Genomic DNA, 16670 nt, shown 5'->3' with positions numbered 1-16670 from the left:
TTAGTTTACAAAGATGGTGCTGAAAAAATTAGAAAAAATATTCAGGAGTAAAATTTATAAAAAAATTTAGCATATCATAAACACAACTTTTCTTAGAATTGAATATTATTCCAACAACAAAACCAAGTCAACCCCTTCGCCCCTTCCCTGGCCTTTTCCATTGTCCATGGTTCCTTCTTACCTAATTGTTTTCTGTATGGAAGAGAAATAGCTTATCAGTCTAAAATATATGCAAATGTAAAAAAAATTTGAAGATTTTTGAATGGTTAGTTTACAAACATAGTGTTGACAAAATTTAAAAAAATATTCAGGAGTAGCATTTCTGAAAAATTTTAGCATATCAAAGCTTTTCTAGAATTGAAAATAATTCCAACCAGCAAACAAGTCTACCCTTCACCCCTTCCCTGGCCTTTTCCATTGTCCATGGTTCCTTCTTACCTAATTGTTTTCTGTATGGAAGAGAAATAGCTTATCAGTCTAAAATATATGCAAATGTGAAAAAAAAATTCTAGGAATTTGACAAAAGCTGAGCCTGAATAAGAATCCAAAGTAGATGGCTCAAGTAGAGTTACTGGGTCATCCGCTTAGAACTATTAGAAAACAAAAGGAGTTTGACCCAAATATTAAAAAGCTTGTTCTGCCTATACTCTGAAGTTGAAGTTTTTGAAAATGTGGGGGTTGTGCACTGAGAAAACAAATCAAGGGGAATAATAGATTTGTGGGAAAAAAAATAAGGGGTATGTCTACAATTAACTAAGGAATTGTTTTCAATTCCTAGAACAGTAGACATCTCTACCTGCAGGTCTTAGTTTACATTTTTTGGGGGTTTATAAAGGTGCGTAGCGTTTACAAGTTTAGCTCTCGGTAAATCTTACATTACTAATATAACGGACTTAGAAAAACAAGAGAGAGATGAGTGAACTTCTAAAAAAAATGTCAATCAGTTGTAGATTGGCCGAACTTTTTGAAAAAATGTGGAAATCGAAAAGTCCCATGGAAGTCAAAATTTGTACACTTTTGAAATTCAGAATTTCCGAACCAAAAGAACTATTGAAGTCAATGGGAATCCAAACCGTGCCACAAAAGTGTGTATTATAGAATAGCATATGACACCATTTGAGATGCCCTGCCCAATGAGATGATGGGACCAAAAAAGTAGCCTGAGCTAGATCCTTTAAAAAATTTTACCAAGGATACCAAGATAAAAGGACGGGACTTGGTGACAGTGGAAGTTAAGCTAAGGGTGCTCAGGGAACAGCAGAAGCAGACAATAGCCTATGGAGCAGCCTTTGGTTCCTTTCTCCCAGAAACCTTTTGGGAAACCGAACTACCAAAAATAACACTGAAATTTGCACCATTAGCAATTAGATTAATGCACGCTTAGATCAGAAATATTTTGTATAAAAGTTTCATCCTCTGTTAGACCACAGGAAAAATATGCAACAAAATTCTGCATTTTTTTGTAGAGTAGATTAGAAATATTTAATTTATTAGACAACATATACTGAGCCACAGATGCTGCTATACTAATTGTTGAACACTGTGTTACCCCATCCACTGTAGATGACTTCACTATGAAATATGCATTGCTAATTTTTCAGCTATAGATGTTGAAGTCATTCATTCGATGACCTGTTTTTATTTTTTATTTTTTTTTGATGTTCACAGAATATATCCATGTTAGAACATGACACTATATATAGAATGAATGGAATCTGTTGCTTAGAGTTCTTGTATAATAATTTATGATTGTTGTATTTTAAAATTTAGGGTGAGTTTATGATCACTGCATACATTTGTTTATTGTAAAAAAAAAAGAAAAAAAAAAAAAAAAAACCCTACTTACGTCCAATAAAGATTTGGGAAAACAATAAAAAGCATTGGTACACATCCAGTTGATATAGGATGACTTCTAAATCCTGTTTTGTTTACTCTCTATGGAAAACAGATTAGTATCTCTACCATAACATTAAAGACCAAATTACAGACCAACATCCTGCCTCCTTAAAGCCCTACCCTACACCAACTTTTTTAAGAACCCTGTTATACCAATTATACACACTTAAAATCTCATCTTATCTGGTAGTAGTTATTCTCATTTGACGTGACTTGTTCTGTAATGTTGAAAACGTTTCGTAGAAGATCAAAGCCACTTCTACAGATTTTAAATATTATCTAGTAGTAGTCTCATTCAACTTGACTTGTCTTCTGATGAAGTGGGTTGGATAAGCTACAAATCTTCTTCAAAATTACAGAACAAATCCAGTTGGATGTGACCAACTACTACTAGACATACCATGACCTGGAGAAATGAGAACCTTCACAGACTTAAAATCTATCATCTCCAGGTTTGTCACGTGATATCACAGGTCCTTCATCTCTTCCTGAGCTGAAGAGAAATGACGTGTAAGTGCTGTTCTTTCCAGTAGTACTTTAAGTTCAATTTGGTGTGAAGATGCACCGTTAAGGGGTGTGTTCATGATGGCCTGAAATCAAAAAAGAGTGGATTTGATGGTGGTGGACATCTTCCCATGTCCAATAAAAGGCTGCAGACTGCCTCCTTGAAGCAACCTTTCCGGCAGACTAGGTTGCCAGTCCTACTCTTATCATGAATTCTAGGTCAACTAATGTAAAGTAAAGTGGGCAGCTTTCAGCTTTGGTGTGCCTTCTGATCTTGTTAGTATCAACTGAACATAGCCAGCAGACAGGGGGTATGAAAGCAGCAGCTGAAGATAGTTGACACGAGGGGCACAAAATATAGATATGAATGGAGCCATTTTGTTGTTGATATTTTTCATCTTCATTGACATATACGTTGCCTTTTCTCCTTATTCTCTGAGAATATTCACTGTGCTTCAGACCGGGAAATATATTGCTTTACCACATATTCAAGTAACACAAGTTTGTAAAACCCCACACTGCTTACACTTACCCTCTAAAAGTCCAACCATATAGAGAAATGCCCATACACCGCCCATTATGATAAAGCCCTGCCCAGGTAGTCAGTAACGTAATCCTAGAGCAAACTTGCTGTTGCTATTACCCTTTTTAGCTAGAACCTCTACTGTATGCCTTTCTGATTTAGTATATTTTTCTTACTAAGGGCCCAACTTCCCTAAATTCTGTGCTAAGCTCTGCCCAAGTACCATCACTAGTGTGCAATGGGAACAATTCAGCTGGAAACAAGGATGCTCTTATTGGACAGGGTGCAGGCATGTAGGGCTTAGCCTAGAACTCAGGAAACTCATGCCTTTAGTACCAAAGTGCCATTGAAATAAAGAGGTGAACAGAGAAATGTTTTCTGGCTAATAAAATAGTACATCTTGTAGTTTATGGTTTTAGACAGAGCTTGTACGTTAAAAAATGACTAATATTCTGGGATAGATGGCTGCTGTAATGATAAAATAAGTGAAACACTTCATGGTCTTCATGGTCAAAGGTTTATGGACACCCAACCATCACACCTACCTGTGTGGCCATAAATATGCAGGTACCCCTCTAAATGAGTTCAGGTGTTTCCAGTGAAGGGTACTGTCAATGCTACATCATACAAAGAGATTTTAGACAATTGTGTGCTAATCCAACTTTGTGGTAACAGTTGAAGGAGGACGTTTTCTGTTCAGGCACGACTATGGACAAAGTTAGCTCCATAAATACATGGTTTGAGGAGTTTGGTGTGGAGGAACTCAAATAGCCTGCACACAGCCCTAACATTAACCCTACTGAACATCTTTTGGATGAGTTGGAACCCCCAATTGTGTGCCAGGTCTTCTCATCCAACGTTGCTACCTGACCTCACCATGTTCTATTGGCTGAATGAGCACAAATTTCCACACACTCCAAAATCTTTTGGAGAACCTTCCCAGAAGAGTGGACACTATTATAGTTGCAAAGGATGGGCAACTCCATACTATTGGAAAACTCATACAAATGAGCGCAGAGAGGCCACTCCAGGTGGAAACATGTGAACAGTTAATCATGAGCTCACCACTGCTGCCTTGTTAATCATATGCATGATGAAGAGAACTGGAAAGAAAAGGCGCTGTGGAAAATGCTCTCAGACAAGTACCTTAGTGAAGGTGCATCTTTATTGGGTGAGACAAAGTAGCAAATATATATGTCAACTTGACAAAGGGCAACTGCGTGAAACATGTCGTCTTGGTAACCCTACATATGCTCCCAGCTGAAGCCAACGCCGGACACTGCCTTCGCTTGCCATGGTGACACCACCCAGGACGCTGGTACGCTGACACCACGTGATTTGAAGCTGACAGGAGCATTCTCTGATCTCAGCTCCCCTCAGAGCGGACGGGCCGTCCATTGGAGTCACACTGTCAACTTCAGCCTGGTCAATTTTATTATATTTGTTACTTTGTTTCACCCAATAAAGATGCACCTTCACTAAGGTGCTTGTCTGAGAGCATTTTCCACAGCGCCTTTTCTTTCCAGTTAACTCCATACTATTACCCATGGTTTAGAACCTGACCTCACAATGTTTATTGGGCTGAATGAGCACAAATTCCTGCAGACAACCTCAACAATTTTTCAGAAAACCTTCCCAGAAGAGTGGGCACTGTTTTAGCTGCAAAGGGGGGAAACTCCATTCTAATACTCATAGTTTTGGACTTGGATGTACAGTTAATGCTACAACAAACAGAGAGATTTTAGAAAATTGTGTGCTTTTCCAACCTTGTGGAAACAGCATTGTGCATGTTCATTCCTGAACAGAAAAGGGCCTCCTAAAACTAACGCCATAAAAACATGGTTTGAGGAGTTTGTTGTAGAGAAACCTGAGTGGCCTGCACAGAGCCCTGACATTAAACCTAATGAACCCCTTTGGGATGAGTTGGAACCCCAATTTTGAGACAGATCTTCTCATCCAACGTTGATACCTGACCTCACCATGTTCTATTGGCTGAATGAGCACAAATTTCCCTAGACACACTAGAAAATCTTTTGGAGAACCTTCCCAGAAGAGCAGACACTATTATAGTTGCAAAGGATGGGCAACTCCATACTATTACCCATGGTTTAGTACCTGACCTCACAATGTTTATTTGGCTGAATGAGCACAAATTCCTGCAGACAACCTCAACAATTTTTCAGAAAACCTTCCCAGAAGAGTGGGCACTGTTTTAGCTGCAAAGGGGGGAAACTCCATTCTAATACTCATGGTTTTGGACTTGGATGTACAGTTAATGCTACAACAAACAGAGAGATTTTAGAAAATTGTGTGCTTTTCCAACCTTTTGGAAACAGCATTGGGCATGTTCATTCCTGAACAGAAAAGGGCCTCCTAAAACTAACATCATAAAAACATGGTTTGAGGAGTTTGTTGTAGAGAAACCTGAGTGGCCTGCACAGAGCCCTGACATTAAACCTAATGAACCCCTTTGGGATGAGTTGGAACCCCAATTGTGAGACAGACCTTTTCATCCAACGTTGATACCTGACCTCACCATGTTCTATTGGCTGAATGAGCACAAATTTCCCTAGACACACTAGAAAATCTTTTGGAGAACCTTCCCAGAAGAGCAGACACTATTATAGTTGCAAAGGATGGGCAACTCCATAATATTACCCATGGTTTAGTACCTGACCTCTCAATGTTTATTTGGCTGAATGAGCACAAATTCCTGCAGACAACCTCAAATATTTTTCAGAAAACCTTCCCAGAAGAGTGGGCACTGTTTTAGCTGCAAAGGGGGGAAACTCCATTCTAATACTCATAGTTTTGGACTTGGATGTACAGTTAATGCTACAACATACAGAGAGATTTTAGAAAATTGTGTGCTTTTCCAACCTTGTGGAAACAGCATTGGGCATGTTCATTCCTGAACAGAAAAGGGCCTCCTAAACCTAACGCCATAAAAACATGGTTTGAGGAGTTTGTTGTAGAGAAACCTGGACACAGTTAGCTCCATAAATACATGGTTTGAGGAGCTTGGTGTGGAGGAACTCAAATAGCCTGCACACAGCCCTAACATTAAACCTAATGAACCCCTTTGGGATGAGTTGGAACCCCAATTGTGAGACAGATCTTCTCATCCAACGTTGATACCTGACCTCACCATGTTCTATTGGCTGAATGAGTACAAATTTCCCCAGACACACTCCAAAATCTTTTGGAGAACCTTCTCAGAAGAATGGACACTATTATAGTTGCAAAGGATGGGCAACTCCATACTGTTACCCATGGTTTTGGATTTGGATGTCCAACAAGCTCATTTAGATGTTTTGGTCAGGTGTCCTCAAACCGTTGGCTATATAATGTACATTAGCTTATATCCTATGTCCTCTTAACTAGAACAGGGAATTCCTATCAAATGATTCCTATTTGCTATGCAATGCTCTCCCAGAAACACTGTGGACCTGCACCAATACACTGTATACCCAAACTCACCAGACTACTTACATTTCAAATGCTTTAAAGAAAGTTATTATCTTGTATACTCTCATCAGTGAGAGATCACACTATAGTGCCTGCAAATGTTACAAGACACCACCAGGCTGGTGGGTAACCTCTGGTCTCTGTCCATAATATACATGTTTAAGATGATGATACAAACGAGGAAATTCCATAAAACACAATAGATTTTATGTCCTGATTTAGGTTCTACATTTGTATTGTACAGTTTAAATTTAAAACGCATTCGTTTCAATTTGCCATAAATTTTGTAAATTTGCCACAATTTTAATTTGTCACTAAATTCTTTCCTAAGCTTTTAACATCTTGATGTCATTTCAAATTCCTTTTCAATATCTTTAAATCTGCAGCTTTCATTAAATTAATACCTTGTGATCCTGCCATGAATGACCTTGTGCAGACACTTCCTGTTAGATGGTAACAGCACTATGCCCCTGCCTCCTAAGGCTTCCATGTACACGGGACGTTTGGAAAACTCTTCTGAACGATGGAAACTGACTGCTGGAAAACGTAGGTTAAAAAAAAGTCTGTTTAGCCGCGTTTATGCGCGTTTGTGTTTAAAAGCGCTTTTTAACCACTTGCCGCCCTGCCACTGTAGAAATACGGCGGCAGGGCGGCACGGGCAGGCAAAACCACGTTTTAAAACGTGTGTTTTGTAAACAGGTAGGGGGCACGCGCGGGGCGCGCCGCCGCCCTACCTGTCCCGTCAATCACAGCCGCGGATGTCAGTCGCCGGGTCACAGCCGGTCGTTACTGGCTATCTCCCGGCGATCGGAGGCAATCAGTGACAGAGAGCACAGTTGCAGTAGCTGTGCTTTCTGTCACTTCCCTGACAGCTCGAGGACAAGCTGATCGGGACAGAACAGTTTCTCTCTCCCGATCAGCGGTGTTCCCTGCAGTACACACCCCCGCCCCCTAGTAAAACACTCCCCTCACTCAGATAACCCTTTCCCTGCAAAATAAACTTAACCCCTTCCTCCCCAGTGCCATTAGTACAGTGTCAGTGTTTTTTTTTTTTTGCACTGATCACTGTATTGGTGTCACTGGGGATGTCAGTGACCCCAAGTCAGTACCCCCAGTGTCAGAATGTCCGCCGCAGTCCCGCCATAAGTCGCTGATTGCCACCATAAGTCGCTGATCGCCGCCATAATTAGTATAAAAAAAACCTAAAAATCCCAGTATCTTTTCCGCCATTTGTAAACGCTATAACTTTCACGTAAACCAATTAATTTACACGTATTGGGTTTTTTTTTAGCAGAGACATGTCGCAGAATGCATTTTGGCAGAAATTTATGACTAAATTTGATTTTTACATTTTTTTTTTACTGGACATGTTTTACAGCAAAAAGTCCAAAATATTGCTTTTTTTCCTCAAAATTGTCAGCCTTTTTTTTATAGCGCAAAAAATAAAAACCGCACAGGCGATCAAATACCACCGAAAGAAAGCTCAATTTGTGGGAAAAAAAAGGATGTACATTTCATTTATGTACCGTATTGCATGACCGCGCAATTGTCCGTTAAACTAGCGCAGCGCTGTATAGCAAAAAAATGGTGTAAATTGCAGTATCTATACCATAGTTTGTAGACGCTATAACTTCACACAAAGCAATCAATATACAATTATTGGAATTTTTTTTACCAAAAACATGGAGCAGAATACATTTTGGCCTAAATTTATAACCAACTTTGAGTTTACTATATATTTTTTATAGCTGAAAATAAAAAATATTGTTTTTCTTCCAAATTTTTGGCCTTTTTTTGTTTATAGCGTGAAAAATAAAAAGCGCACTGGTGATCAAATACCACCAAAAGAAAGCTCTATTTGTGTGAAAAAAAGGATGTAAATTTCGTTTGGGTGCAGCGTTGCATGATCAGCTGAATTAGTGCAGCGCCGAGTAGCAAAAAGAGGCGTGGTCATTAAGGGGGGTAAATCCTCAGGAGGGCGAGGGGTTAAAGATAACTTCAGAAGACCTTCCAAAATGCCCAGAATGCACTGAAAAACAGTAAAAAAATAACTATTTCAGACATTTTGAGAGAAGTAGAGAGTGCAGAAGCAGAGAGAGCAGTATGTGTTGAGATGACCTGTCTTTTCTGGTTGTATTCACTATGGATCCCATCATGAGCATAATGCGGCGCGTTCTACCATTTTTTCCTTCGCGCAAAACCCGGAACTGACTGCGCTGGTGTACCGGGTCCATTTTAATACATGGAAAACGCTTTGCATGTATTTCTGATGATGAAAATGGCTTTGGACAGCATCTGGATATAGAACAGTTAAAAAACGCTTCTAAACGCAAACGGTTAGCCGCATTTACAAAAAAAAAAGTCTGTAAACTCAACTGCCTGTAAAGGACGATGTGTACATGACACATAGGAGAACATTAGGGAGAGTTCAGGGGCTGCTGAAAAAAATGCAGAAAAGCTCCCGAATGTCAGTTTATCATCTGCAGTGTACATGAGCCAATTCGTTAATGTGCTGACACGAAGCTTGCTGACAGGAGGAGAGAGGCGAGCTTGCCATTGTGTAGCTTCTACTTCACTGTCCAGTCACAGGCTGTGGACAGGTCTATGATGGCTTGAGCTCAGAGGAAGAGGGTTGAAAGATGCTGGATGTCGAACTGGGAACATCTAGTGGTGGACATAAAGTACTGTGGGGGCAATCCTAGATTAAAGGTGAGGTTTGCAGCAAAAGCTTTTTATAGGCATGTGTGGATGACGGAATCCGTTTATTTTTTTTGATCACCCACTGGATAATCAAAACAAATGAGGCATTTATGGCCAGCCTAATAACCTTTGAGCTGGGGGTGGGCAATACAACTAAGTGGCCCTTAGGGACAAATTTCCATCTTCCAACTTCTTGCCATTTGCTCACATGACATCAGAGAAGCACAAAGGAAGAATTTGGCACCAGGAGGCAACCCTGTGCCAGCTGCTGTGATCTCAGGTCTGAATGGGTAGTGGGTATATTGACCATTGCTTGACCCTTTCTGATTGAGGTCAGAATGGTGACGAAGTATCTCCACCATCAGCCCAAAATATCTTATCATTACTGGTCGAAGGGAGCAAATGTCCCTCTGCCCTCCAGCCCAGTCTTCTAGTGGCAGCCAATAGTACCTCCAGCTTGCCATGGCCCGCCAGGTACCCTATGTATACAGAAAATTTTGGTAAATTTGAAGGTCTATGAGTTAACATTTGGTGGGCTGTTGATGGTTCTTACAAATAATCAGTTGACTTGACTGAAACATTTGGTGATTTTTTTTTGGTCTCCTTGACTCCTTGTAGACTTCGAAAACTGTTTGTATTAGTGCTTCTTGTTTTTAACATCATTTGGTACAGTCAAATGTGCAATCATTTTGCATTCAAAATGGAGCCATCATTTAGTTACTTTTGTACAAAAGCTAAGCCATACTGATACAAGAAAAGCAGGGTGGCATGTTGGCGAAGTGATTGGTACTCTTGCCTTAAAGTCTTAGTCCACAAATGGCACTAAGATAGATATTTTTCCTTCTTAATTTACACCCTTCATCAAGTAGTAGCCACCTGAGAGCTGGAAATAAGATTGCATTCAGCTTATTCTGTTCTTAATAATTTTGGATTTATTTTAAAAAAGCCGGCTGCTTGTAGGAATAACTATCTATAAGTCATACAAATCAAGATGGAGTTGACTGGCGTGTGAAAATGTGGATGGCCAGCTATCACTGTGGGCTAGTATCATAGTGTAATCAAAAATGTTTCTGATTCAAGTGGCTGCAATGGAAACGTCACGTAGCGGTTGAAAGAATGTGGGTAGGAGTTGCGGGATCAAAAGTGACTTGGTTTGGGCAGGCAGGTCTTCCATCAGAGGTCTCCAAACTTTCTAAACAAAGGGTTAGTTTTCCATCCTTCCTTGTCTCACCTCTGGTAAGCAGGAGGAGGAATTGTGGCCTATCATTAGTAATAATGGGCGGAACAGTGCCCCATCATTGGTGTCAGTGGGAGGAATAGTGCCCCATCATTGGTATCAGTGGGAGGAATAGTGCCCCATCATTGGTATTAGTGGGAGGAATTGTACACCATCATTGGTGTCAGTGGGAGGAATAGTACCCCATCATTGGTATTAGTGGGAGGAATTGTACACCATCATTGGTGTCAGTGGGAGGAATAGTGCCCCGTCATTGGTATCAGTGGGAGGAATAGTGCCCCATCATTGGTGTCAGTGGGAGGAATAGTGCTCCATCATTGGTATCAGTGGGAGGAATAGTGCCCCATCATTGGTGTCAGTGGGAGGAATAGTGCCCCATCATTGGTGTCAGTGAGAGGAATAGTGCCCCATCATTGGTGTCAGTGGGAGGAATAGTGCTCCATCATTGGTATCAGTGGGAGGAATAGTGCCCCATCATTTGGTATCAGTGGGAGGAATAGTGCCCCATCATTAGTATCAGTGGGAGGAATAGTGCCCCATCATTGGTATCAGTGGGAGGAATAGTGCCCAATCATTGGTGTCAGTGGGAGGAATAGTGCCCCATCATTGGTGTCAGTGGGAGGAATAGTGTCCCATCATTGATATCAGTGGGAGGAATAGTGCCCCATCATTGGTGTCAGTGGGAGGAATAGTCCCCATCATTGGTATTAGTGGGAGGAATAGTGCCCCATCATTGGTATCAGTGGGAGGAATTGTGCCCTATATTGGTATCAGTGGGAGGAATAGTGCCTCATCATTGGTGTCATTGGGAGGAATAGTGCCCCATCATTGGTATCAGTGGGAGGAATAGTGCCCCATCATTGGTGTCAGTGGGAGGAATAGTGCCCCATCATTAGTATCAGTGGGAGGAATAGTGCCCCATCATTGGTGTCAGTGGGAGGAATAGTGCCCCATCATTGGTATCAGTGGGAGGAATAGTGCTCCATATTGGTGTCAGTGGGAGGAATAGTGCCCCATCATTGGTGTCAGTGGGAGGAATAGTGCCCCATCATTGGTGTCAGTGGGAGGAATAGTGCCCCATCATTGGTGTCAGTGGGAGGAATAGTGCCCCATCATTGGTATCAATGGGAGGAATAGTGCCCCATCGTTGGTGTCAGTGGGAGGAATAGTGTCCCTTATTGGTATCAGTGGGAGGAATAGTGCCCCATCATTGGTATCAATGGGAGGAATAGTGCCCCATCGTTGGTATCAATGGGAGGAATAGTGCCCCATCATTGGTGTCAGTGGGAGGAATAGTGCCCCATCATTGGTGTCAGTGGGAGGAATAGTGCCCCATCGTTGGTATCAGTGGGAGGAATAGTGCCCCATCATTGGTATCAGTGGGAGGAATAGTGTCCCTTATTGGTATCAGTGGGAGGAATAGTGCCCCATTATAGGTTTTAATGGGAGGAATAGTGCCCCTTGTTGGTCTCAGTGGGTGGAATAGTGCCCAATTAGTGCTGTTAGTGAGAGGAATGGTGTCCCATCATTGGTGTCAATTGGAGGAGTAGTGCCCCAGGGGCCAGATAAAGGCCAGCAAAGGGCCACATCCAGCCCCCCAGTTTGGAGACCACTGTTATGGAGGAAAACAAAGAGAAGGTTTCTGTAGTCCTGTTCTGCATTGTCACCCTAGGACAGGAAGTGTGTTACTGACAGGATCACCAGGTGAATTAAAGGGGGAAAAAAAGGAAAAAGAACACAAATAAACACATGCAGCCACTACATCTAAGAACTGGTCTTCCCCAACTTACAACTCAGATTTTAGGATCCTCAGCAGTAATAAAAAATTGTGGTTTAGGCAAGATACTCCCTAAAGGTGAAACTCTAAAGGGATGCCAACACTGCCGCTTTCCTCACTAGGACACTGAGAGTGCGCCAGGTGATTATAATGAACCAGACCCTCCCATTCAGAATCAGTCTGCAAAGGACATTGAACAACAAACAGCTTTTTATTCAAAGCAGAAAAAGGTAGGGAAATCCCTGCATTGTACATTCCACCCTAAAAACGGGTGGAACCTGTAACCTGTTCCCCCCTAAAAATGGGTGGAACCTGTAACGTGTTCCCCCCTAAAAACGGGTGGAACCTGTAACATGTTCCCCCCTAAAAATGGGTGGAACCTGTAACCTGTTCCCCCCTAAAAACGGGTGGAACCTGTAACGTGTTTCCCTCTAAAAACGGGTGGAACCTGTAACATGTTCCCCCCTAAAAATGGATGGAACCTGTAACATGTTCTCCCCTAAAAACGGGTGGAACCTGTAACCTGTTCCCCCCTAAAAACGGGTGGAACCTGTAACGTGTTCCCCCCTAAAAACGGGTGGAACCTGTAACGTGTTCTCCCCTAAAAACGGGTGGAACCTGTAACGTGTTCTCCCCTAAAAACGGGTGGAACCTGTAACGTGTTCCCACCTAAAAACGGGTGGAACCTGTAACGTGTTCTCCCCTAAAAACGGGTGGAACCTGTAACATGTCCTCCCCTAAAAATGGGTGGAACCTGTAACGTGTTCTCCCCTAAAAATGGGTGGAACCTGTAACGTGTTCCCACCTAAAAACGGGTGGAACCTGTAACGTGTTCTCCCCTAAAAACGGGTGGAACCTGTAACGTGTTCCCACCTAAAAACGGGTGGAACCTGTAACGTGTTCTCCCCTAAAAACGGGTGGAACCTGTAACATGTCCTCCCCTAAAAATGGGTGGAACCTGTAACGTGTTCTCCCCTAAAAATGGGTGGAACCTGTAACGTGTTCCCACCTAAAAACGGGTGGAACCTGTAACGTGTTCCCACCTAAAAACGGGTGGAACCTGTAACGTGTTCTCCCCTAAAAACGGGTGGAACCTGTAACGTGTTCTCCCCTAAAAATGGGTGGAACCTGTAACGTGTTCCCACCTAAAAACGGGTGGAACCTGTAACGTGTTCTCCCCTAAAAACGGGTGGTACCTGTAACATGTTCCCCCCAGGGGTGTATTTACCACAAGGCAATCAAGGCATTTGCCTAGGGTGGCATTTTTCAGGGGGGCAAAAGCAATTTTCAGGGGGGCAGCGCCGTCCCCTGAAAGAAGGAAAGGAATAAGGGACACATGCAGCACGGACATTGGGCGTGTTGGCGGAGTCCCTTACGGCCACGCTGATTTTAAAAAGTGACAGCTAGTACAGGGAGCTTCTTCCCATACTGCTGTTACAGGGGGGAGGGGGGTATCGGGCCGCGGCTGCAGCATTGGAAACACCCTAAAAACAGGTAGAACCTGTAACATGTTCACCCCTAGAAACAGGTGGAACCTGTAACATGTTTGAGTTAGATTTATCAAGCGTGTGAACGTAGCACAAAACCTGTGGCCTCCATTTGGTTGGCTGTTTTACCGCCATTAAAGTTCATCTGACAATGTAATTCACAGGCACAGAAAAGCGATATTTGACACCCTAACATCTGAACTCCAGACAAACAGCTAAATACACACATATAAAACATACAGGGGGTTATTTTATTTGCCAATAGGATTTGTATTTCTATTCATCCAGTCCTGAGATTCACACAGCTGTGCCACACAACACAGCCCTGTCTGGCAGGGCAGACCTGATTTTTCTTGGATGCATTTCAGCAACACATTTACAGGTCTTGTCCCTCCCCCAGCCGTTGATTGGAGCAGTAGACCGATGAGGTTGTCATTCTGCTCTCTCCTCCTATCAGCATGTCCCTTGTTAGCACATGAGCACTACAGCACTCCTTCTCGGCACCTTGTACTGCTCTTCTTTTCCCCAGTCAAAGCTTTGCTGCACAGGGCCTATAAGAGGCTGATACCAATTTAAATGGTCAAACTAAGGTACTTATTCTGCTTGCATTCAAAAAAATATATACATTTCATGCTGTATTAATGAATGGCTGCCTGGAATTCAACTTTAAGTTGATCCAGGGAATATCCGATTGCCTCTCGGGGGCATCAGGAAGAATTTTTTTCCCTGCAGGAGCACATTGGATCATGCTTTGCTGGGGTTTTTTTTGCCTTCCTCTGGATCCACTCTGGGTGTAGGATTATAACTTTTTTTTTTTAATGGTTGAACTGGATGAACTTTTGTCTTTTTTGTCAGCCAGACTAACTATGTAAGATATGAGAAAACCTTGACAAACGTCAATTATTTACTGCTAATAATAATAAAAGTAATATTAATAATATTAATTCTTAATCAGTTTACATTCTTGTACATCTAATTAAATTACTAAACATCAAGCACTGGATGATTTAACCACTTGAGCTCCTGAGGATTTACCCCCCTTCCTGACCACGCCTCTTTTTGCTACTCGGCGCTGCACTAATTCAGCTGATCATGCAATGCTGCACCCAAACGAAATTTACGTCCTTTTTTCACACAAATAGAGCTTTCTTTCGCTGTAATTTGATCATCTGTGCGCTTTTTACTTTTCACGCTATAAACAAAAAAAGGCCAAAATTTTTGAAGAAAAACCAATATTTTTTGTTTTCAGCTATAAAAAATATATAGTAAACTCAAAGTTGGTTATAAATTTAGGCCAAAATGTATTCTGCTCCATGTTTTTGGTAAAAAAAATCCCAATAAGCGTATATTGATTGCTTTGTGTGACAGTTATAGCGTCTACAAACTATGGTATAGATTCTGCAATTTACGCCATTTTTCTGCTATACAGCGCTGCGCTAGTTTAACGGACAATTGCGCGGTCATGCAATACGGTACATAAATGAAATTTAAATCCTTTTTTCACACAAATTGAGCTTTCTTTCGGTGGTATTTGATCGCCTGTGTGGTTTTTATTTTTTGCGCTATAAAAAAAAAAGGCTGACAATTTTGAGGAAAAAAAACAATATTTTGGACTTTTTGCTATAAAACATGTCCAGTAAAAAAAATGCAAAAATCAAATTTAGTCATAAATTTCTGCCAAAATGCATTCTGCGACATGTCTTTGGTAAAAAAAAAACCCAATACGTGTAAATTAATTGGTTTACGTGAAAGTTATAGCGTTTACAAATGGCGGGAAAGATACTGGGATTTTTAGTTTTTTTTTATACTAATAATGGCGGCGATCAGCGACTTATGGTGGCGATCAGGAACTTATGGCGGAGATCAGCGACTTATGGTGGCAATCAGTGACTTATGGCGGCAATCAGCGACTTATGGCGGCGATCAGCGACTTATGGCGGCAATCAGTGACTTATGGCGGCAATCAGCGACTTATGGCGGCGATCAGCGACTTATGGCGGCGATCAGCGACTTATGGCGGCGATCAGCGACTTATGGCGGCAATCAGTGACTTATGGCGGAGATCAGCGACTTATGGCGGCGATCAGCGACTTATGGCGGGACTGCGGCGGACATTCTGACATTGGGTGGTACTGACTTGGGGTCACTGACATCCCCAGTGACACCAATACAGTGATCAGTGCAAAAAAAAAAAAAACACTGACACTGTACTAATGGCACTGGGGAGGAAGGGGTTAACTTTATTTTTCAGGAAAAGGCTTAACTGTGTGAGGGGGAGTGTTTTACTAGGGGGCGGGGTGTGTACTGGGCGGGACAGGGCTGATCGGGAGAGAGAAACTCTTCTGTCCCGATCAGCGTGTCCTGGAGCTGTCAGGGAACTGACAGAAAGCACAGCTACTGCAGCTGTGCTCTCTGTCAGTGATAGCCGCCGATCGCCGGGACATAGCCGGTAACGACCGGCTGTGACATGGCGACTGACATCAGCGGCGGTGATCGGCGGGACAGATAGGGCGGCGGCGCGCCTCGCGTGTGCCCCCTATCTGTTTACAAAACACGCGTTTTAAAACGTGGTTTTGCCCAGCCGTGCCGCCCTGCCGCCGATTTAAGTGGTTAAATCAATACGAGTAGCAAGACATTTAACATAAACCTATACCCTTATTTTTTCATTTGAGGCTGGCTGAAGTTGATAAGGTTGCGACTGAAGTTTTGGACAGGAAAATTTTTTTTTTTTTTTAGAAAATTAAAAAAAAAAAAATTAATTAATTTTAATCTTCATCCCAAACTCTGTCAAGTTCATACAATGTTACATATATGGTATTAAACATTTTTAAATCCCATTTTCTTTACGTCTCTCACTGGAACCTGAAGTAAGGAATTTTTGTTTTTGATGTGTATGTAGTTACATTTTAATTATCAATGAAAAAAGAAGATATTTACACATAAAGAGTTATTTATTTACTTTCAGTGAGGCAAAATTGCCTGTGCACTAATGATGAAAAGTCCCTTTTTTTAGTTTTAGCTAAATATTTTTTTTACTAAAACATTTTTATTTAGTATTTTTTTTTTCATTTTTAGAAA

Source organism: Staurois parvus, unplaced genomic scaffold (genome assembly GCF_062004578.1).
Source record: "Staurois parvus isolate SC_StPar_1 unplaced genomic scaffold, SC_StPar_1.0 ptg001434l, whole genome shotgun sequence".
Classification (NCBI taxonomy): Eukaryota; Metazoa; Chordata; class Amphibia; order Anura; family Ranidae; genus Staurois; species Staurois parvus.
Note: the sequence above shows the minus strand (reverse complement) of the source record.